General features: G+C 36.3%; 1 pseudogene; it reads right to left on the minus strand.

The window, feature by feature from the left end:
* Positions 1–22279: 22279 nt before the first annotated feature.
* On the minus strand, positions 22280–23060 carry LOC103749443 (annotated as a pseudogene).
* Positions 23061–23481: the final 421 nt, after the last annotated feature.

Consider the following 23481-nt stretch of genomic DNA (forward strand, 5'->3'; position numbering starts at 1 on the left):
CTGCAATGAGGAATGAATAATTCTTATTTTATATGATTATATTGTAATTATATGTTGATTTTTGAAGTCTTTGTCTGCATGAGTTCACCTGTTTTGGTGAGTCAAAGGCAGACTGGAGTGTTTCACTCACAGGTACTTTTACTATTGTATTACCATAGCTCTTATCACCATCTATTCACTTCATCATCTTTCTTTGGAAAATTCCATGAGTTTTCTTTGGATCAGTAAAACTTTTGTTTAGCCTTTCAGTAAAATCGATGTAAAACATACTGAGCTTTTGTAAACAGGTCTAGACTAAGTGTAGAATACTTAATCATATAATAATTTCTAAAAAAGTAATAACTTTAAAAAAAAATTTATATTTTTTTCTACTTTCAATAATCAAATAGAAATTGAAGAAAAAAAAGTCTTTTGTGTTTAATAATACTTGATAGAATAAAAAATAATATGATAGCCAGGCATGGTGGTGCACTCCTTTAACCCCAGCACTCGGGAGGCAGAGAAAGGTGGATCTCTGTAAGTTCAAGGCCAGCCTGGTCTACATAGTGAGTTCCAAGACAGCTGGAGCTATAGAGAGACCATCCCAAAAAGACCAAAAAAACAAACAAAAAACAAAAACAAAGTAATATGATGACTGGATTTCTTTGCATTTTTATTGACTATATATAAATAAATATATATATTTATATTTGTCAAAACCAATGTCCTACCAAGTCAAACCTATGTCCTCAAATGCCCTTGAGTGAAAGTCTATCCACTAGAGCCTGATCAATCTGTCCATCACACCCTTAATGAAAAGTGAGTCTCCCTCTCCCAGCAGCCACAGGTTGCCAATCTGGCTGGGGCCTCCTACCCACCTCCTTCCTTCCACGTTTGGATTCTGTCTCATTTGAGCTTATGTGTATCTTGGGTATGCTGTCCCAAATGCTTTGTTTTCTAAAAATTTATGTTCTTTGTGGTATTTCACCACCTCTTGTTTTTACAATCCTTCTGTCTCATCTTCTACAATGACCCCTGAGCCTTGAGAGGCAGAAGTTTGATATAGGTGCCCCATTTAGGGATAAGCACTCTGCGATCTAGTAATCTTTGAGTGCTGGATAATTGTGGATCTTTGTTAATCACCATTTGTGTCCTGCATGAGGACACTTCTCTGATTAGAATGGAGAGATACATTACTCAGTGGGTAAAAATACAATTAATAAGGAATCAGTTTAACACTATATCTCTTTTGTAGTATCGTAGTAATAGTATCCTCCATGGCCTGTGCCATGTCTAACCAATGATTCCTAAAGATGATATCAGTGTCATTTAGAGACTCCATCTTGTGAAGTAGACTTTAAATCCAATCAGAAAGTGATTGGTTACTCCCATAACATTTATGCCAGTATTGCACTATCACCAATCCTGTTGTAGTAGCTTACAGGATTCACAGCTCTGCAAAGTTGATGATTGAGCTGTGTTTGCTTGATGAGCTGATAGTTTGTGTATTTTTCATAATTTCTATTTATTTAAGTATTTTTGCAGGGACATGAAGTGTGCAGTGTATTACTTTGTTGGTAATGATTTAACTTTTTGAAGGTTTAATCTTATATAGGAGATTCTAATTCACTTTTTTAAATATATATAAAATTAATTGACTTTCATATTCTCTCTTCCATTGATGAGGCTGTAAACACTTCATATTTTCCTCCTAATTCTATTTATATATGATTTGTCTCCAGAGCTTCATGTACTTTAGGTTGCCTCCTATAAGATAGTGCTGGATTATTGCAATCTCCAAGCATCTAGTGGAAGGTAACAATACTGTGGGACACTACTGTCATAAGGAGTAATGTAGGCCTTATGGTAATAGATTGTTTCCTGAAAGGATGGGTTGCACAAGGAGGGAGTGGCTCCCATGAGTCTCTCTCTCTCTACATGTGTGTTACAATTTTCATATTTTTTTTTGTACTGGAGTATCCTCTAAGCCAGACAGGCCATCTTCGTTGGCTCATCTTTGCCAAAGATTATCACAGCTAGGCTTATTGCTTGTTGACCCCCAGCATAGAAAGAGAAGTCAGGAGAGTCATGGGAACCTCAACTGACAATACACTTCCCAACCTTTACTGGGCAATATAGCCCTAATTTCAGATAGCTTTGATGGGCTAGGGCATATAGACTTGAGTAGACTCTTTATGTTGCTATAGTGAAGCCATCATCTATGCTTGGATGAAGATTTTCTGGTTCAGCATGAGAGGTATCACCCACACTCGTTGGACTAGCAAGCCCCCCACCTCTTGCTCTACAAGCCCAATGAACTCACTGATTTCACAGACTGCAGTTTGTCGGAATCATACCTGAGTTTGTTATTGAGACCAGATAAGGAAGAGGTGACTTTTGTGTACATCCCTCCTTCAGGGAAGGAGTTTTAACAACAGATGTCATTCACACAGATGCCCGTTCCAGAGCGAAGATGCTATGCAATGCCCTTGAATCTCCAGAAGTGTGAGCTACATAAACTTATTTCAGATTGAATCACTCAGCTTCAAGTATTTCTTTATTAGCAATGTCCCCCCAAATGTCCTATAATACTCAACATGTTTTATTTTGTTTTCCTACCTCTAAGGTCTGTCTTAACTGAATAGTGACAATACAGAAAGTCTTCAAGACTCGGTTTCCATTCCATTTCAACTCTCATTCTCCTCTGACACCAGCATCCTTTACTGGCGATTTTGCATTTCCTTACCACTTTATTTTATCTTTTTAAACATAATTTAATATTTAATGTAACTAAAATTTCTAACCTTTTCTAGGTTTTTATTTTTAAAATAATCTTTAAGTATCTATTAATATTATTTTTATATATGAATACCTATGTATATATTACATATAAACATATGCATTATGTACATGGATCTGAGGATTATATATAATATGTATACATATATACATGCATATATTCTGAATTTATACACTACTAAATATGGGCAATTTTGTCAAAAACTTAGACATGTAAATATGTTATATTTGAAGCCCTTCCTTTGAGGCCTCTTTTAGTTTGCTTTCTATTGCTGTGATCAAACATTCTGATCAGAAACAACTCGGGGAGAAAAGGGTTTATTGCCTTCTACACTTCTGAGTAACAGTCCATCACTGGGGGAATTCAGGGCTAAACAAGGAACCCAGAGGCAGGAACTGAAGTACAGTATTTGAATTAAAGTTACTTATAAAGCTTAGGATCACCTGCCAAGGAATGTGACATTGCCCACAGTGGTCTGGGTTCTCCTGCATTAATCAGCAATCATTAAAACATTACACATGCCAATAGGCCAGTCTGATAGAGGGAATTCCTCAGTAGAGGCCCATTTTCCCCAAAATAACTATAGCTTGTGTCCAGTTGACAAAAAAATAACAATCAAAAGGCCTTTTAGTTTACCTGCTTAGACAGTTCAAACTTATAGATGTAAATAACAATATAAGCACTATTTGGGTTCCAACACCGGAAGTGACAAATGAATGGTCCACAAATCTAAGTGTTACAAGCATTTACATTTAGTTTCTTTTTCCATGCAGATACATTGTTTTAATATCCCCATCAGCTCATTACACATATGTTTTTATCTATTTAACATTACTATAAAAATGTATAACTTGAAAAAAAGTCATTCTGCCATCAGCTAGATCATGTAATAGAAATATTTAAACTTTGCAATTTTACGATGTAATGTGTATTAAGTTCAAACAAACTTGGCCAAAGTATTTCAGTAAGTAGAAAAGTGAAAATTCTATTACCTAGAAAAGCAAAAGTACAGCTAATCTGGTGTTACCTATTTTTAAAATAAACATCCACTTGGACATTTGAGTAGAAAATTATATATATAATGTATGAATATGCATAATGTAATATTTTAGTAACTACAAAGTAATAAAGAATAATGATAGATTAGCAGTGCAAACAAATTCTAAGTTGCTGCAATTTTTTATTTTGCAGACAAAGTAATGGTCTTCAGTGTGACATTTTTCTACATGTCTGTCATGACAGTGATACTCAATTCTCATTTATCCTCTCTGTGTATTTCTTCCTCCCAAATAGTCTTCCTCTCTCCTTTCACTTTCATATCCATTAATATATGTTTAACTTTTAGTTTTCAAAATCTTACATTTAATTGGATATGGAGGTGGCTAAGTGAAAAAAGGCATGCATGAGAGTCTGAGTGCAAATCCCCAGAACCCATGCAAAGCCTGCCACAGTAGTTCAGTAGTACATGTCTATAATCCTGGCACTCTTATAGTTTATGGTGAAATGGAAGGTAGAAACAGAAGAATCCATGGAAGCTTGTGAGTCATCTAGCCTGATATATGCAGTGATGAATAAGAAAGAATCTCCCTTCCACAAAGTAGAAAGGGCAAATCAACTTGTCCTCTGACTTCTACATGAGAAATATGGCATCCACACTCCCATATTTACACACAAAAATGTGTACAAACATATGGATACAAAGACACAAAACAAAAATTAAAATAAGATAATCTTTTACTTACCATTAATTCATATATGTTTTATATTTAGAATGGATATGTTTGTGTGCAGAAATGAGAATATCTAGATATGTATTCGTTTTTCTTGTTCCTTTAATATTAATTTATTTATTTTCATAATTTCTTACTTTTTAAGAATTTTTTAAATTATTACATTATGTACCTCATATCTACCCTTGCCAGGGCAGCTCCAGATCTTCCCATGTACTGCCCACTCGCTCTCAAATTCTTGTCATCTTCTTTGATTACTATTGCTACATATTCAAACATATATTTTAAATACACACATATGTATCTTGAAAACACCACACATTCATGGAAGAAATACATCTACTGTTTTGAGCTTTTTACTTGTTTGGCAGTTAATACATATTAGTTCATTTATAATGTGAAAAAAATGTGTAATTTGTCTTTTTGAGTCAGGTTTATTTAATTTAACGTGGTGATTTCCAATTGTGTCTGTTTTCTACAAATGACATAATGTTGATCCTTTTCAGCTGAATAAATCTCCATTATCTACATGTACTACATTTTCTTTTCTGATTGCTCTGTTGATAAACATCTATGCTGTTGTGCAGAGAGTTGCAATAAACATGAATGTGCAAATATCTCTGTGGTATGCTAGCTCATATTCTTTCACATATATAACCAGAAATAGCATAGCACACAAAAGTTTCAGAAGATTCAGATACATAAATTAATGTTACACCTCCACCACATGCTAATGGGTGTTTACTATAACATTAATATTGTATCATCTACCAAAATATTTGGATTTCTATAGAAAGGGTTGTATAGAGTGTGCAATAGACATACATTGCATAACCCCTTTATTTACTGTCTCATCTCAGAATTCCAGCAATTGTCTCACACTTCCTACTCCTGTTTTCAATTTTCTCTAATATCTGTGAAAAATAGGCTTTTAGTGAAGACAGCATGTCTTCTCATCATGTAATTTATTAATCTTCAGCCATGAGCTTTGTGCAGTTAACTCATTACATGTAATTGTTTTTCTTTCATTTTCCAATTTACCTCTGTCTGCCATTTGAATTCTGGCCACATTCTCTTCTTTTTATTTCAGTGTCCAGTCATATTTCCCACATGCAAATCACTGAATACTGAAGAGTAGTTTGGAAAAGTCTCTGATAATTTTGACATTTCAACTATTGCCTTCTTCTTTACAATGTTAGATTAATTGAAAAGAAAATGAACTACCAAAAACTTCTATTTTTTTCAACAGATAGAACATATTAATATGAACAGTTTTAAAAAGAATGTTGCTTCTTTTTAAATTTTCACTTCTTTTTGTCACCTTCTGTACTTGTTTGCTCTTATAGAGCCAGAACCTAAAGGAAGACAGGCTTGTCAAACGGCTGAAGAACCTGGCTTTAAACTGAAATGGACGAATGCCTCTTTGTAGAAAGAAATTAAGGCATTTTCAGAAGAAGAATCTCTGCCTTCAGAAGTCCTTATCCCAGCACTGGATTCAGTTGATTTCCTGAATTCCATGCATCTTGTGAATGAATTCAGGAGTACGTAGAGGCTGTAATTATTTTATAACATTAGAAGTGAGTAGAGAAATGCAAAGTGAAGACTCAAGATTACGTTCACCAAAAGAAAAAGAAAAACCAAGAAGTAGTTAAAAATGTGTCCCACTAAATGGAAAAGGTAATGGGAGTTCTGTGCAACAAGCAACAAGTTTGTGTGATAATAGATAAATGCTACAATTTTCCTGGAAATATATTAAATTTTAAAGAGTATTTTTAGAAAAAAAAATTCCTCACTTAAAAAAAAATACATACTCCTGGTGCTGGAGAGGTGTCTCAGAGTGTAAGAGCACTGACTGCTCTTGCAGAAGTCTGGGTTCAGTTTCCAGCACCCACATGGCTAATTACCATCCCCATAACCCCAGTTCCAGGGGATCTGATGCCTTCTTTTGACCTATGTGGGCATCGCACTACATGGGTGCATTCAAATACATGCGCGCAGTACACTCATACACATTAAATAAAAATAATAAATAAAAATATTTTAAAATACATATTCTTTTATCATTATTCTTCTCAGTTGTTTTATAAATTTAGCATGTGCTTGACTTCTTAAATCATATGCTTATAACCTCAATAAAATGCTCTAAATTAATGTACAGATTTAATGAGTTCTTATATTCTAATGTATGATATAAACTGAATATATTTTCAGAACATATATGTGAATATAAAATAAAATCATGTTTGTTTAAAAAAAAAACCAATAATTTATTTAAAGTAAATTATTTACAGAACCTTTATTTAGAAAAAAAGCAAGAACCATTTGGCACAAATTCCAATGTGCGAGACTCAAGATCAAATATACAAAGATGTGCTTCACACAAAAATAAAGCTTTTGAAAGTGTTAGCATCTATATTGAAGTACGTGTCTCTGTACTAAATGTTTCTATTTTATTTATATTTATTTATTTATCTATCTATTTACTTATCATGTATGTGTCTGCCTGCCCCTGTGTGTGCCATAGCAGGAATGTTGGGATCAGAAGACAATTTGTAAAATTGGTTCTCTCCTTCTACTATGTGGGTTTTAGGGATCAAACTCAGGACATCTGGATTGGCAGCAATCACCTTTACCCACTGAGTTATCTTGCTGGTCTTGTTCTAACTATTAAATATTTCTGACAATAACCAAACGAGAATGCGATGTCTCCTATATACTATGCACAGATTTTCCATAAATCTTCCTCTGCTCTCATTAAATACCAATATTTAGGCAAAAGAAGCATAGAAGCACCTGAATACTGAAAACAAGAAATTTCGGGGGGATACAGCTAATTGGATAAAATCAAGAACAAGAGAAAGGAGCTACAGCACAAACTTGATCACAAAATCTTAAGATAACAAAATAATTTTTAAATTAGGTCAAATAAATCCTGAATATTATAAAGTGAGGAGGAAAATTGGGATGTTTGTAACCCCAGGAGCCTGTTGAGCTGCAAAAGTAACTTCAGAAGTTTAGACATAATTGTGGCTCAAAAGTTATAAGGAGTTTCAGTGACAAAACATGTGGTTGCTAATGCCACATATGTATTAACTTCATAAAAGATGTTACATTATAGTCTTAAATATAAAACCCAGGATTATGGTGGTCTCTATTAAGTGAGTCATTTTCTACTGGCTCAGAGTTATCACGTGAACATCAAATAACTGGTAATTCTAAAGTTATCTGTAATTAATTAGTTGGATTCTTGGTTAAATATTCATAAATCTGACACAATTTGGTTTGGGTTGAAGAGAAAAGAGCTCAGGATTTTTTTACATTTATTTATTGTGTGTCTGTGTATTCATAGACATATGTGCCTGCATGTGTGCCATAGCGTGCATTAGAAGGCAGGAGAACAATTTGAGGGAGTCATTTCTCTCCTTGCACCGTGTGGGATCTGGGATTCAAACTCAGGTTGTAAGGCTTAGCGGCAAGCACCCTTAAACACTGCAACATCTCACTGTTCCCAAGAATTTATTTCTTTGCGTGGGAGAAGGTCTACCTTTGGCCCCAGCTGGCCTGGAACTTGCTATTTAGATCAGGCTGGCATCAGTCTATAGAGATCCACCTGCTTCTGCATCTGGAGTGCTGGGATTAAAGGCATGGACCACCACACATGGCATAAGAATCTTTTTTTTTCTTATCGTTTTATTGAATTTTTGTGTATTTCATACAGAATATCTTAATCTTACTCATCTTTATAGACCTATCCCCACTGGCATCCTCTCATACCCCTCCCCACTGGAACCCATATACCCTGTCATCCGTGTTAAGGACTGTGTCAAGTCAGTGTCCCCAGACATTCCCCAGTGCAGGTCCATCCACTGAGGTCTAGTCAGCCAGAATCATTTTTAATACCTCTCAAGTAAATGTCTTCATCTTCAAAATTTAGCAAGGCTACCCTTAACACTTTCATTAGTTAGCATTATCACAGTTATTACATGTTCAACAATATTAGTATACTGTAGAAGTCGGCTCTTAAGTGAAACTATTTATGTTCCTCTAGTTTACCATCTCTGTTTGTTAAATATCAAGTCAAAGTGTAGAAAATTTGGTGGTGAGTCTAATTAGGTAGATTCTAATGAATAAAAATAGCATACACACAAATTCCTTCTCCTGGCAGTATTTCATTAACATTTCCTACCTAGTGTCAAGACTAAATAGATGCATGGAACAATTAATAAACTCGTTCTGCTACAAATTACTATGCATCTATAATTATTTTCACAATAAGTTTGGACATAAGTTTGACTTAGTATTCCACCAGGATGCTAAGAACAGGTAAACTCAGTTTTTCCACACACACAGACTCCTGAATCCACAGGATTCCGATGAGTTGGAACAACCAACCAGGTGAGTTGTATTAGATTCAAGATTCCCAAGTTCCTAGTTACTAAATTCAACATTTCCTCTCTTTAGTTTGTTCTTTCCAGGCTTTTATTTTACCTCTGCAACCTATCTTCACATTATTTTGCTCATTTTAGTCAGCACCTTCAAGTGTTTCCTGTGTTATTTAAGAGCAAGTCCCTAATCTTCATCCTAGCTTTCTGGGAGGAACCCATTGTCTTTTGTACCCTCTTACTATCTCCTTTGTCTTCTACCTATTCTTCATTTTTCTCTTTTTCTTTGGCATTACTTTCTGTAATTCTTTCTCTATTCTTTCTGATTCTTGGATTTTTTTGCTGAGTTCTGAATGTATTAATAACACAGATTTTAAAATTTATTGATCCCATATCTACTATTTTTTTCCCATGCTGGCATTAATCCCAGGGTGTTGTGCATACTAGGCAAGTTTTACATAAATGAACTAAACTCAAAGCCCTAATCTATTATGCATTGATGTACAATTCTACATGGCTCTATGTCAGTGAGAAATTCCATGCCATTCCATGTCAAATATTGTACATAGAAATAAACTCCTATCCCCAGCATAGACATATTTTAATCCCTGAAACCTGCGTTTACATCAATGTGCTGGTTTGTTTTCGTCAACTTGATATGAACTAACATCACCTGGGAAGAGGCAACCTCAACTGATGAATTTCCTTCATGAGGCTGGCCTATAATCATGCCAGTGAGGCATTTTCTTGGTAGCTCATAATGTAGGGTGTCCAGAGTATTATGGTCAGTACCACCCCTGGGCATGAGGGTGTAGGTAGCTGATCAAGAAAGAGGGAGTAAGTCAGTAAGCAATGCTCCTCCATGGTCTCTGCTTCAGTTTTTCCAGGTTCCTTCCTTGAGTTCCTGCCTTGGCTTTTCTCAGTGATGGATGCCTATAAAATAAATAAACCCTTTCTTCCTCAAGTTCTTTTTGGTCATTGTTTTATCACAACAACAGAACAGAAAGCTAGAATAATCACCTTACATAGTAAATGGCATTCTGCACATTGGTTAATATACATATATATTAAATTATATGTATGAGTGTTTTACCTACATGTTTTTAAAAACATCAGTTCATGCAGTGCCCATGGAAATTGAAAGAAGGTGTCAGATCCCTGGCATCTGGAGTTATAGATGTTTGTTAGCTGCCATGTGGGTGATGGGAACTAAACCTGGCTCCTCTGTAAGAGTCACAAGTGCTCTAAACCACTAAGCCATTTCTTCAACCCCTAGCTTATATTTCTTGAGATGAGAATACACTAGATTATCCAGATATTTCAATAAAATCTCAAGATTATTGTATTAGGGAGGTAGGAGGGTAGAAGTTGGAAAAAACACAACATGGTTATGAAACCAGAGAGAGAAAAATCTAAATGAACAAGAACTCTAAGCTAAAGTGTGAGGACCACATGAGAAGCTGGAAATGTCATGAAAGAACTGCTCTCTAGAGCCTCTGAGAAGAGAACAACTCTCAGTCACTATTTAGTGACTTCTGACCTCAAGAGATATTACAAAAAGTATGCTGCTTTACAATAGTACTGTGGTAATTTGCAATATTAACCACAAATCTAATGCATCAAACATTACTTGGCAATCCCTTTAATGCAAGATTCACCTGTTGTATTAGTTTTGACCATTAGCTATGAACAGGAAAAATATGTATGACTTGAGTCTGAAGCACTTAAAACCTGCTGTGTGATTTCTTAGTCTCTTCCCACAGCACAAAATCAACCACAGCCACATGCTCCCATACAGTTCAAGCAAACTAAAGGTGTTATCATCCTTTAAGCCTCAGTGCTTGGAAGCTGAACAACACACCAACCTGAGTTCAAGATACAATGACTACAAAAAATTCTCTTTTTCACAGCACTGCTCAGAGATTTCAGAGTTAACACCTTCCTAGCACATAGAATGGATCTAAGAGTAACATATTTCCCACAGTTCTTTAGCCAAGTGTTATATTCTCAAGGAAAATGTCCATTAATACATGTAAAATTAAAATAATAAATATAAATAAATAAATAATAAATAGACCTTTTTCTTTGGTAAGACATGTTTATCCACTTCTGTTTCTCTTGTTCAGTTTTTCCCAATGCGAATCTTTGTATACGACACTCTTTATTTTTATTTATATAATTTTTAATCATCACTCTTCTTCAACAAGAATTGTTATAAGGATCCTGGAGAGTCAGATCAGTGGGTTAAAACTACCTGTTGCCATGACTGACAACCTGAGTTTGATCTCCACCACCTACCTAGTAGAAGGAGAGAACCAATTGACTCTGAATGTAGTCCTCTGACCTCCACACTCACAACATGGCACACTCACATGTCCATACACAAAATAAATAAATTGATATAAAAATATTTAAATAAACATTTTAGGTGCATTTATTCTGACCTGACTTAAAAGAAAATCACTAATTTGGAAGGTGTTATGAATGGGCAACAGATTAGCGATCTCTTAGTAGTTTTCTTGTAGATAATATCTCTGCCATGTATGTTACACTAAAATATCCAAATCATTTTTCAGGGAACCCAAGTCCAAATTTTGCTAGAAGCAGACTTCTCACTTGCACCTACAGATTACTGACATGGTGAGTGGGACATGATGAGAAAGTTTGACGGTTCTGTCTTCATTCTGTGTCTGTCTCCCTGTGGCCTTCAACTTTGGTCTAAAGCCTGGCAGTTACCTTGACCAAAGCTATGAAGCCATGCAAGCAGAGGAAGAAAGTAGTACCTGATTTTCTGGTACCATAAATGGTATGCAAGCAAGCCAAAATTGTATCAGGAAACCAAAGCATTTGTTACCTTCTACTAAAATACTGAATTTAGGGGCATAGTCTAAAGAAAATTTTCTGAAAGACATTGATTTTAATTTTATTTTATTCATAAAATCTGTAATGACTTCTAACTACTCATTATTTGACAGTTATGTTTGCAATGCCGAAGGTAGAAAATGAAACTGAATCTCTATACAGTCTATTAGCTTAAGGAATTGGTGAAAGCTTCAAAAGAAATAACAGTAGCATACTCTTTAGAGAATGTGCTTGTTGAGTAGAGTGAACTACAGGTAATCTTAGATATGTAGGTTATAGGTGCATGGTGGTGATAGGGGAATCCTACTGGAGGGCTTATAGTACCATAACAAAAGGATATATGAATTGGAGTTCCAAAAAAAAAAAAAAAGCTGTACCTTTGCTAAACATCCCACATGGTTGGTTGATTAAAACTCAAGTGATGTATGGGGCCTGAGAGATGGCTCAATGGTTATGAGAACTGGCTGCTTTTGCAGAGGACCTGGGTTTGATTCCCAGAATCACATGGAAACATAAAACTGTTCATAACTTTACTTTCAGTAGATTCAGTACCCTCTTCTGACTTCCACAGGCATTGCATGACACAGGTACACTTACATACATGTAGGTAATACATTCATACACATTAAATAAGAATAATAATTTTTTTTAAAAAACATAATTGTTATGGAAGCTGGAACATAGCAGCTCTAAATTATTTTGGACTAGACTTAACCATTTAAGTACAATTTATTGTTGTTCTAATTTAATTTTGGGTGTTTTGCTGAAACCCACTGAGTAAAAGCAAATTAGGGAAAGAGTTTATTTAATCTTATACTTCCATGTTACAGCTTATCATTGAGGGAAGAGATGTAGGAACTCAAGGCAGGGCCCTGCAGCAGACCTGCATACTGTTCCCTGCAGCATTATTTCCAACCAGGGAACTCACTGACAGCCAAGGATATACAGTAGGGACCATGGGGGATGCTGCTTCTTAGCTGGCTTGCTCTCTGGTTCACTTGGATATCTTTTCTATACAGCCTAGATGAAATGCACACAATGATAATAGCCAATTTTAAGAGAGTCTTAAAAGATAAAGGTAATTATCTGCTGCTACATTTGACTCATAACAACTGAGTATGAAATAATAGAAGTTTACTAAACTGTTTAAAACCCTGTTACTCTTGTAAAATCTTCATGAAGCTATAGAAAAACATTTGCCTAAAAATTAAAATGGAGCAATTTGATATCCCTTGGTTTTTATTCTAGTACCTAGCCATGACTTTCTGGGTGTGATGTCTTTTGAGGAAAGATAAGACAAAGAGAGAAATGAGAATAAATCCTATAAAATGGAAAAGGAAATACCTCCCTCATGAGCTCCTCTTTCACTACTCTCTCCTTCCAAACAGGAGCTCAATCACCTTATACTTTCCAATTAGGAGGAAAGCCTACAATTAGAATACAACCAATAGGAGAAACCAAAATTCAAAGTAAGCATTTTTGAAAGAAGAATAAGTATAGAAACATTCCAACCTAAATTCATGTGCTTTTAAGTTTTCACTTTAATAACAGCTTCAATTTAACACTTCTTTGTTGTTGAACCTTCAATAAGCACATTGCCAGCCTCAGTCTTCACAACAGCTCTACACAGACATTTCTAAATTCCAAATTCACAGTACAGTGAAGTAGTTAAACAGCAGTCTTTGAAACCTTATTTTTACGACTTCACTCATTCCCAAACCTTAGTGTTATAAGTTTTAACATCAAACTTATCCAACATATTATTTTTTTTCCTCCTCAGCAAAGAGCTTTGAACTTCCCTACTATTTTAGGACATCACTAGCTCAAAGATACTGTAAGAAAGTAAATTGACATACAGGTATTCAACCCAACTGACTTTCCAGGACAGGATTATAGCCATGGATAAGATTAGATTAAGTTTTCCAAAAATAGGACTGAGTACAAGGTGTTGGACATGGTAAGAATTGTCATCAACTGCTACCAATTAGATAAGAAGAGGGAGATAAATATTATGGTATGCAGCCATGTTCTGTTAGGTTATATCTGTTCTCACTGTGTTTCCATCAACTTCAGAACAGAAGAGTAACAACCAGATGTCATAGACAGATACTTGAAAACAATGTAGTACATCTAAAGGGGTAAGTGGAACAGGGTTTGATGTAGATTGTCTATGTGGGCTAAGATCATGTCTTGTCTGTCATGTGGTTGGAGAAGTTTTGAGAGAAAATAAACATATAATACTTATAACTAGGGCAAGTCTAGATCTTGGTTGTTACTGGGAAAATGAAATATAAGTAAGTAATATAGGAACTAAGTGAGCCCATAACATAGGACCAAGAGATTCTAACCCACAGTCACACAAACAAAATAAAACCATAAGCCAATGAAACATTTCAGAAAGCAAAGCTATGAATGTGAGTAGACACAGAAGGGAAGGAGGAAGGGCTGAAATAATCAGGGAACATGAGACTACTTAGAAGTAGCTTCCTTTTTAAGTGAAAATAAAAATTCATTAGGTGCCTTCATTGATATTAGAGATGTTGATGCTTGACAAACAACTAAAGTACAGTTTCTGTCATTTTCCTTGACACACTGAAACCTACAAGTTAGGGGGAGGTTCTTGACTACCTTCTGATAAACCCTTTATTTTTATTGCTTCTTATTGACTAGACTTCACAATAGGATTCTTTCATAATCTTCTCACCATTATAACACCCATCCTGAAAAGCTGTTATTTGGAAGATCTTCATGCTTTTGAGTCATCTTAGAACCGAAAATTAACTTAAAGGATCTCCTCACATTTACTAAGTTGATAATTAGTGCACAAAATGATAATTACTGACTTCAGTAAACCATTGCATAATATAATTATGCGTGAGTGCAATTCCAGGTTGGATTGAAAAATTCTAGTTAAAATTATAGTGCAAGTACATGATAGATTGTTCCTCAGATAAAAGAAATTAACCTGCAAACCTGGCAACCTTAATTCATTCCCCCAAAACAACACAAAATTGGAAAGACAAAGATTCCCATAAGTTGTCGTTTGGCTTCCACAAATATCGTACATTGTTGGATGTGTGCCCATGAAAACACATCATGCACACACAAATACACACAGAACATACAGAGTAATACTAATTATGTTCTCATATATATATACAAAGCTGAGGTTCTACTTCATTAAAGTCAAAGATCCTCTAACTGACACAGACTTTAGGGAGACTTCTGTGAAATCACATGAGTAACAGGGGTTTTCATTGGATAAACATTGACACAGCACTCCAGAAATAGTCATGAAGAATTATACTAGTAATATGCGGTGAGATTTGACAAATTTTCTCACATTTTTTCATTCTTCAGAAATAACAAAATTGAACTGAATGAAAGGAAGAAAAAGGTATCTGCACTGGATGTTTCTTTGAATGTCGAGTTAGTATTCACTGCTGTGCTGGAATCCATGTCAAACATTCACCTGAAAGAGTTTACCAAAAGGCAGGAGAATAAGATTAATACATTATTTGTGACCCCAGGGGTCAGAAGAGAAGAAAAAATAAAGAGAATGTCTGATTTTCAATTCTGATTAAAGAATTCCAGGAAGAGAAAATACTGTCTTCTTCTCTAAGCATTGCTACAGTTCTGAGAGAGAGAGAGAGAGCAACATCAGTAAACACAGACAGAGCTTGTGGCATGCATGCATAAAACCAGGCTTAACTGTGACAAAAATTTTTTGGGGTCTTTTAGGGTTGTTTTTAGACAGGATCTCCCTGTAGCTTCAGCTGGCCTGGAACCCACTATGTAGGCCAGGGTGGACTTGATTTCACAGAGACCCTGGTGCCTCTGCCTCCCAAGTTTTGGGAATAAAGCGGGTGTGCCATCACCCATCACTCCTGGCAACTATGGCAATGTTTAAACCCAGACACAGATAGCATTAGCAGTGACTCAGTAGCTGAACTTTGCACAGCCATTAGCAGTGCCAGCACAAGAAAACTTCACATGGATATAACCAGCAAGGACAAGAAGCATGCTGTACTATAAGCAGGAAACGATATTCTCACCTTCAAGGCAAGAATCCACTGTGCCTCAGAGTTATTATCTTAGAAGTGACCCAGCACCTAATCTCTGTGACTATTTTACCAAAAAATTTTCTTTTCATTCTGCCAACTGATCTGATATGGGCAAGGAAATTGTGAATTAGTTTACCATGAAAAATAGAAAATAAAGTTTTATTATTCATCTTTAATATTTAGAGAATCCTGAGGTATCATTACAACTAAACCCATGGCATCTTTTTTATTCTTTTCATTGGAATCACAGTTTGGTAAATAGAATGATTCAAACTAAATTCATAGATGTTAATTAATTTTGAGGTATAAAGTGAAAATAATTAATCATTCTGATTTTATTTTCCTAAAATGTACACATTCAGTAATGGTCGTCCCTAATTGCAGTGATTTTATAGTAATCAGGGTGGGTGCTATGTTAATATTTAACATAATGATTCATTCATTATACACAAAATAAAATATCAGAATCTCCTTTGCCTTCTTATTTCTTACTTTAAAATAAAGGCTAGATGAAATATCAGAATTCTGACTATATCACAGAGAAAGCATTTGACTTGGCAACTTAGCTTCTTGAACCTGTTCTACAATCAAATAAATTTGAGTGTAGATTATTCTTTTTTAGTATTTTATTTATTGTTTTTATTTTATGTGTGTGAGTGTATTGCCTGCATGTATATAAGTACATCCATGTCATGCAATGACCACAAAGGTCAAAAGAAAGCATTGAATCCCTTGGACCTGGAGTCATGAATGATTGTTAACCACCATATGGGTACTAGGAATAGAATCTGGGTCCTCTGCAAGAGCAATCAAGTGTTCTTAACCACTGAACCGTCTTTCTAGCCCCATTGGTAGATTATTCTTAATATGCAATTAAATGTATCATTGCTACACATGAGGCTTAGAGTAACATGCCTTCTCAGGTGTTACAACTGAATGGACAAATTCAGATGAATTGGGAGGGCACTGTTGGCAGAAACATTTGTAAGTTTAGCAGAGGAATTGTATAACAGCACAGAGAGATCTCCTCTGCATAGGAGAGTGACCCAGTATATAATTAAGCCAGTCTGAGATGAAGAAGAAATAAATTTTCTCACCGAGCAGTAACTGCCACACATCTTACAGGCTCACAACTGTTTTAAATACTTAAAACAAATACCTTATCAGTCATATGAAATTCACCACCAAGTTTCAGTAGTTTCCACGTTCTGTGGGGAAAGTTGGCTGGCTGCTTAAATAAGGATCTATCATTGCCTTGAATAACATATGTGATAGTGTCAACAGAACAGGCACTACTGTGCAAGAAACACCCAGCCTTATGCTTTAGAGCATTAAAAGATTGTGGGATGGACTGAGGAAATAATTAATTCCTTCTACCACTTACTGTCAAATTAGCCTAAAGCATTCTGGGAACTCAATCATTTCTTTACAACATTTGAAATTGAGACTGAATATTAATCTCTTTGGACTTCTGTGTTTGGCTGAGGATGACAGTTTCTCCATTTAAGGGAAAGGTTGTTTGAGAATAATGATGAAATCTCATACAGCAAACACCAGTACACAGTCAAATAAAACACTGACTCCTTGTCCTGAGGTTGGTCTCTAGAATATAAAAAGTGCTAGTAAAAATTCATCAAATCAATCATCACTTGTGGTTATAGATTGAATAAACTGAAACAATGCTATTTGCTCAAGGAGGGCCAGAGTTGAAAACTGATAGAAAGACAGCTCAAACCTTCCTACAATAGCTTTTTTGTCATTCTAAATCCATTGCCCTGAAGTTGTTTCATCTTTTGTTAAAATAACTTATTCATCACTCAGCATACAGAGTTACAGAAAGAGCAAATATACAGCTCTTATGCTTCCATGGTATGATTCATTAATTATAATTTAATTCATAATATGTTCAGATTTGACTCTGGAATACCAAACACCCAGTACACATTGTTACTTTAGAGTTAGCACGTAGTTATTATTCCTAATAAGCCAGTAAGTTCTATTTATTATTAAATGACTCATAATGCTTAATCACTCTGAAGGGAAGTAGTTCCAAGTCTGGACCTTAGGAGATGAAATACTTAAAATTTTCTTCTTTTCAAAGCCATGATTACTTAAATATTAAATTTCCTAGTGATTTTTTTCATAACTATATTCCAGTAGGATCTTTCAGGTTTATCTAAACATTTGGGTGAGTGCTTTGGAATTAGAAAATCATTAAAAGCACAAAATCCTTGAAAGATAAAATATCATTTCCAAGGATGATGACTTTGGAGAACTTTATTCTTCTCTGGTTTTTGGTTGGCTTATGTGAGAGCTTCAGAAGGAAGGAAAGGGCACAACTGCCTACTTTATTATACATACAACATTTTTTTATTAAAGTTCTCAATGCATATCAAGAACCAAGAGAACTGTGCCATGTGACTATGAAAGTATATAGGATTCCATTTCACTGAATGTCAGTGGGGTTTCTGTAGTACTTGCTTACTTAGCAAAGATGCATTTAACACCAATAATATATACAATTCTCCCTATGTTCTATTATCTGTGAATGTTCCTAAAATAATGGAAACCAGAGATGTGCATTTAGGATCCCATTTGTATCCTCATAAGCTGAGATAAACTGTGTAAGAGCATGCCAATCATCCAACTTCACTTCCCTGGAAAGGTGGTAGTAACTACAGGAAAAAACAAAATAAACAAACAAACAAACAAACAATTCTCCCCCCAAACCTCTATGAATTCTATCCTTGCCAACCACAAGATCCTGTAACACCCTGTAATTATCTTTTAGATTGATAAAAGACCAAAACCAAACCAAGCAAACATCTGAAATGTCCTAAACCTTATTTGATTACCAGAATTCTTAGCTGCTTTAAAAAAAAATAGCAATGAGAAAGAAGCATTATGATAAGGTTTTTGAAAGCTGCAGAAAAACTAGAACTGCACAAAAAACATGTGACAGTAAAGGTATTTTCACTGAGTCAAAATCACTACCCCACACGAATTCTTTAAGTATTTAGAGCAAAGTGAAGAGCAGGCAGTGATCCTAACGTCACAGAAAATACTGCTGGGCATTCTTTCATTTGTCAGCAATCTTACCTCTTCTGACTCAGACCTTTTCAGAGGTCATAAGCACACCGTTGTTCTGAAAAGATTCTCCTCCCTTAGAAATATTAAATTGACTGTGAAAAAATTTAGTTCTTCTTTCTAGAAATATCTCTTTCCTCATGCCTTCATCCTTTACTTCTACTAAAAACTCTAGTCTTTCATTCTAACTAAAAGTCCAATGGAACGTGGTATTTAAGACTAAAATAAACCCTCTGATTTGCTCAAGATACTTCCCATCTACTTTGTCAAGAACCTACTTCCAACAAGATCCTTAGTAACATACAATGTTAACAAGGCCCTCCTGCCCTGCTTTGAACAAATCTGCCTGTGTCTGAACTGAAAAAAAAATATGCAAATATATATCACATTTATTTAATTCTATTTATTTAAATATGTATTCACATTTACTTCTTAATTTTTTAAAAAAAGGGCCATGAGAGGTGGAACAATAGTTCAGCATATTGCTTTTTGAGAGGACCCCCATCTGTAACCAGCTTCAGGGGATCTGATGCCCTCTGGCCTCCATGGGCACCTGCGCTTACATGCATAAACACACATATACACATACACACACAAATCACAAATTATAAATAAATAAATAAATAAATAAATCCTGGTATTGGCATAAAAGCAGACAGGTAGATGAATGGAAAAGAAGATGGGACAAAAAAATAAAATGACAAAGCTATGTCTACCTAATTTTTAACAAAAGAGGCAAAAACCTTCATGGGAAAAAAAGAGCTTTTCAAAAATGCTGCTAAAAAACTTGGATATGTACCTGAAGAAGAATGAAATTACACTAACATATTACACCTTGTTTAAAAATTTCAGTTCAAAATAGATTAAAGACTTTAAAACCTGAAATGTTGAAAGTAAAAACATAAGGAATACTCTTCAAGATTGGAGTAGATAAGAACTTTCTGAACAGAACATCAATAGCACAGGGACTAGCCCTTAGGATCAAGAGATGGAACTATATGAAATTAAAATATTTCTGAACAGCAAAGAAATCTAGCATCAAAACACACAGGTGGTCGACATAATGGGAAAAAAAATCTATACCAGCTATTTGGTCAATAACCAAAATTTATGAAGAACTGAAAAAATTAAACACAAAAGAAATAAAAGTCCCAATCAACAAATGGGGTAATGAATTGAATAGACAATTTTCAAATTAAGAAGAACAAATGGCCAATAACAATTTTTAAATGTGTTCAATATCCACAGTCATTAGAGAAATGCAAATTAAAATTACTTTGAGATATCACTTATCACCTCACCCCAGTCAGAAATCAACAACCAGGGCTGGAGAGAGGGCTCAACAGTTAAGAGCACTGGCTGCTCCTGCGGAGGACCTGGGTTCAATTCCCCAAACTCATACAGTGGCTAACAACCACCTGTAAATTCAGTTTCAGGGAATCTGATGCCCTCTTCTGACTTCCACGGGAATTTCACAACATGGGTGCATGTACCTATGCCAAGTATTACACTCATACATGTAAAACAAAACACACACACACACACACACACACACACACACACACACATTCCATTTGGCCCTTTATAGAGAAACTGAGAAGACAGAAAATAGGGAAATCCCATGGTGAATGAAACCATTACACAGATGCCTTTCTGGATCCTCAACCTTCTATGATCCCCCAAAGTGTGCTTTGTGACTTCAGCAACTTATAAAGGGGAGAGGGGAAATACTGGAAAAGGCATACAGGTCCCAACCAGCCTAGCGTCAAAAAGAAAGTTAAACATATGCACAGAGCAAGCAAGCCTCAGACGGCTGAGAGTAAGGCATTCAGGTGCCAACCTGTTGAGTTCCCTGAGGCACTACAAGGTCAAGTGCACAAGGTGGCTGTTGATAGTGAGCTGCACAGACACATTCGGGCACTCACATGCCCATACTCACACCCAGAAAGGGAGGTTACTCGACTACACAATGGTGGTGTTGGTACTCTTTTCCTTAGAATGTGTCCTATGTGGAGCCAGATTCTTTCTGCTTTGGATCCAAAGACATCTACTTCTGCAGGTGTTGACACAGGATGGCATCCATACCCTGTATTTCAAAGTACATGACCAGAGAGCAAGTCTGGTTTCTGATATGTACTCTTGTTCCCACAGAACTTGGTGAACTTCCTTCCAGATGGACATTGTCCAGCAGAACTGTTTTCTCAAGGGATTAACACTGTTCCTAATTCTGTCTAGCATAGCACCATTCACATACTCAATATTCTTTTGGTGCACCTAGGTGAGTGACCTTATCCAGAACCCAAATACTCCTAAATTTTTCCCAGGTTTTACAATGGAGTCTTTCTTCCTGGATCTCCAGGTGTAGCTGAAGGGTTGAAGGGAAAAGCAGAATAGCCATGAAAACACTACTGAATAAACAGGACAGCCTTCTCATATTCCCAACCATCCCTTTTGAGGATGTCTGGGGCCTGGGTATTTCATTCTAATACCCACCATCTCTAGGACGGAATGCCTCAGCCTGAAGTCTTGGAGAGCAGCAACCCAAGACGCAAGTGCTTAGCTTCTCATTTAGGGGCCCAAATCAGAATTCTATGAGGCAGATCCCACTTCTCCCACCCCCCCCGCTCTCAAAACCATAACAAGGTGGCTGGGGGACAAGAGAAATTATTTGTAACTTATAGCAGCAATTCAAATTGTGGGCTTAATTTTACGAGATTCCCTTGCAAAGTAAGATTTGATGAGTGCTGACTGTTCATGGTGGGTCCTATTTGCTTTATTATTTAAGGAGGAGAGCTGAAGAGTCTGTCACTCCAAGCTTGCCAAAACAGAACACAAGAGGGAAAACCCATTCCTAGTCCACCGTTTTCTCAACCTGCCTACAGGACCTCAAGTGGAACCTATGAACCTCACAATCTTGGATGGTTCCATTACAAGAGCTATGATGCCAAGGAAGGCAGTTTTTAAAAAAATTTCCAGGAGGAAGAAGGGTAGTTAGGGCAGTGATTCTTAATAGAGGAATATTTGCCAAATGGCTCAGAGCTTCATAGCAAGGACCTCAAAAATTGCCACACCTCTTCTCAGGTAAGAACTACCACCTAGTTAAATAGGATGCCAGGAAAGATCCAGACAAACTCCTACACTAATGCCCTCAGAGGTCTTCCTCCATCTTTATCACTTCTTTATCAACATCTATGGCAGGACTAAAGGACCCCTGGCCACATAACAGTCTCAAATGACACCTAAACTAGAACTTTTATCTAAAATCCTTTTGGTCATTTATGCTCTGCTTCCACTGAAAAAGCTCACACCTGTTCCCTCCACTTCTCCCTTTCCCTCAAACCCCAATGGAGTGGCCAGGAAATCCCTGCACTGGGGCTAGAACCTCTGCCGCAGGATCCACATCCGCCTATGGAAGGCACCTTTGTGCACCAAGACAATCAGGTAGTTGAAGCAAGATTGTGGATCACAGTAAAAAGAATAACAAAGCCAAGGAACAAAATTTCCCATAATCAGAAGAGCAATATCAGAGTAATCCAATTTAGAGAAGAGCTCGGAGATCCCTTCTGAATGGCAGTAGACTGTGTGGAAGGGCAACAAAAATGAAAGGCAGAGAATGGCTGCCAAGAAGAGTAATCCAAAGACCACTTTCTCTTGAAGAAGGGTCACAAAGAATATATTTGAGTGAAACAAATAAAAGATCCTCAGGCAAAGGAAGAATACACAACCTAGGAGATGTGTCCAAATGTTGCCTGTATCTGTGTGTATTCTGAAAATGCTCTTAAAACAGGCCCAGAAAGAAGGCATAGGAGGCCAGTGTCCACAAAGAAGAAAATCATTGTCCTTAAGACAGTAGGTGGCACACCATGAGGGATTACCTGCCATGGACCTTCCCAGACATTACAAACAAACTCTTCCATTCTTTCCATACCATGATGGACTTGTAAGAGAGGGGACATGCCCATAAACCCCTCATCCTCCTGGAAATTGTCATCACTGCACTCATATTCCTCAGAGTTATTTTTATGACATGAAGAACAAAAAGAGTTTCTAAAATGTGCTCCAAAGCTTGGTAGTTGTCTTTTCTGTCTCCTCTTATATCATCAAGTTGGTGTCCTTTTCTGAGGCTCCTATCTGGCTCTGGAGTCCTGGGGTTCATGGGATACCAAAGCCTTTCTTAAAGTGGTCTTTCTGTCCCTTCTTACTTGGGAGAATGGATTTTTCATGATAGGAAGTTGACCCTGTAAGCTGTGCTCTGCCCCCACAGCCCCTCGGTGGAGTCTGGCACCTAGGGGAACAGAGCAGAGGGGAAGGCAGAGGGTGCTGAGAGAGGTGCCCCTGGTGAAGCGGCCCTGCCACCCTAATATATTTTTTAAAAAATAAATCCTACAACAAATATTGGAGATGATTGAAGAAGGAGGACTCCTTATTTATTGCTTGGGGGAGTGAAAATTAATGCAACCATTATGGAAATAAATTTGGAGTTTCATAAAAAATATTAAAACTACCATATGACCCACCTATTCCATTCCTAGACATACACTCAGAGAAATCTACAGCCTACCACAGAGATATTTGTA

The sequence above is a fragment of the Nannospalax galili genome, unplaced genomic scaffold, assembly GCF_000622305.1.
Source record: "Nannospalax galili isolate Female #2095 unplaced genomic scaffold, S.galili_v1.0 scaffold726, whole genome shotgun sequence".
NCBI classification, from domain to species: Eukaryota; Metazoa; Chordata; class Mammalia; order Rodentia; family Spalacidae; genus Nannospalax; species Nannospalax galili.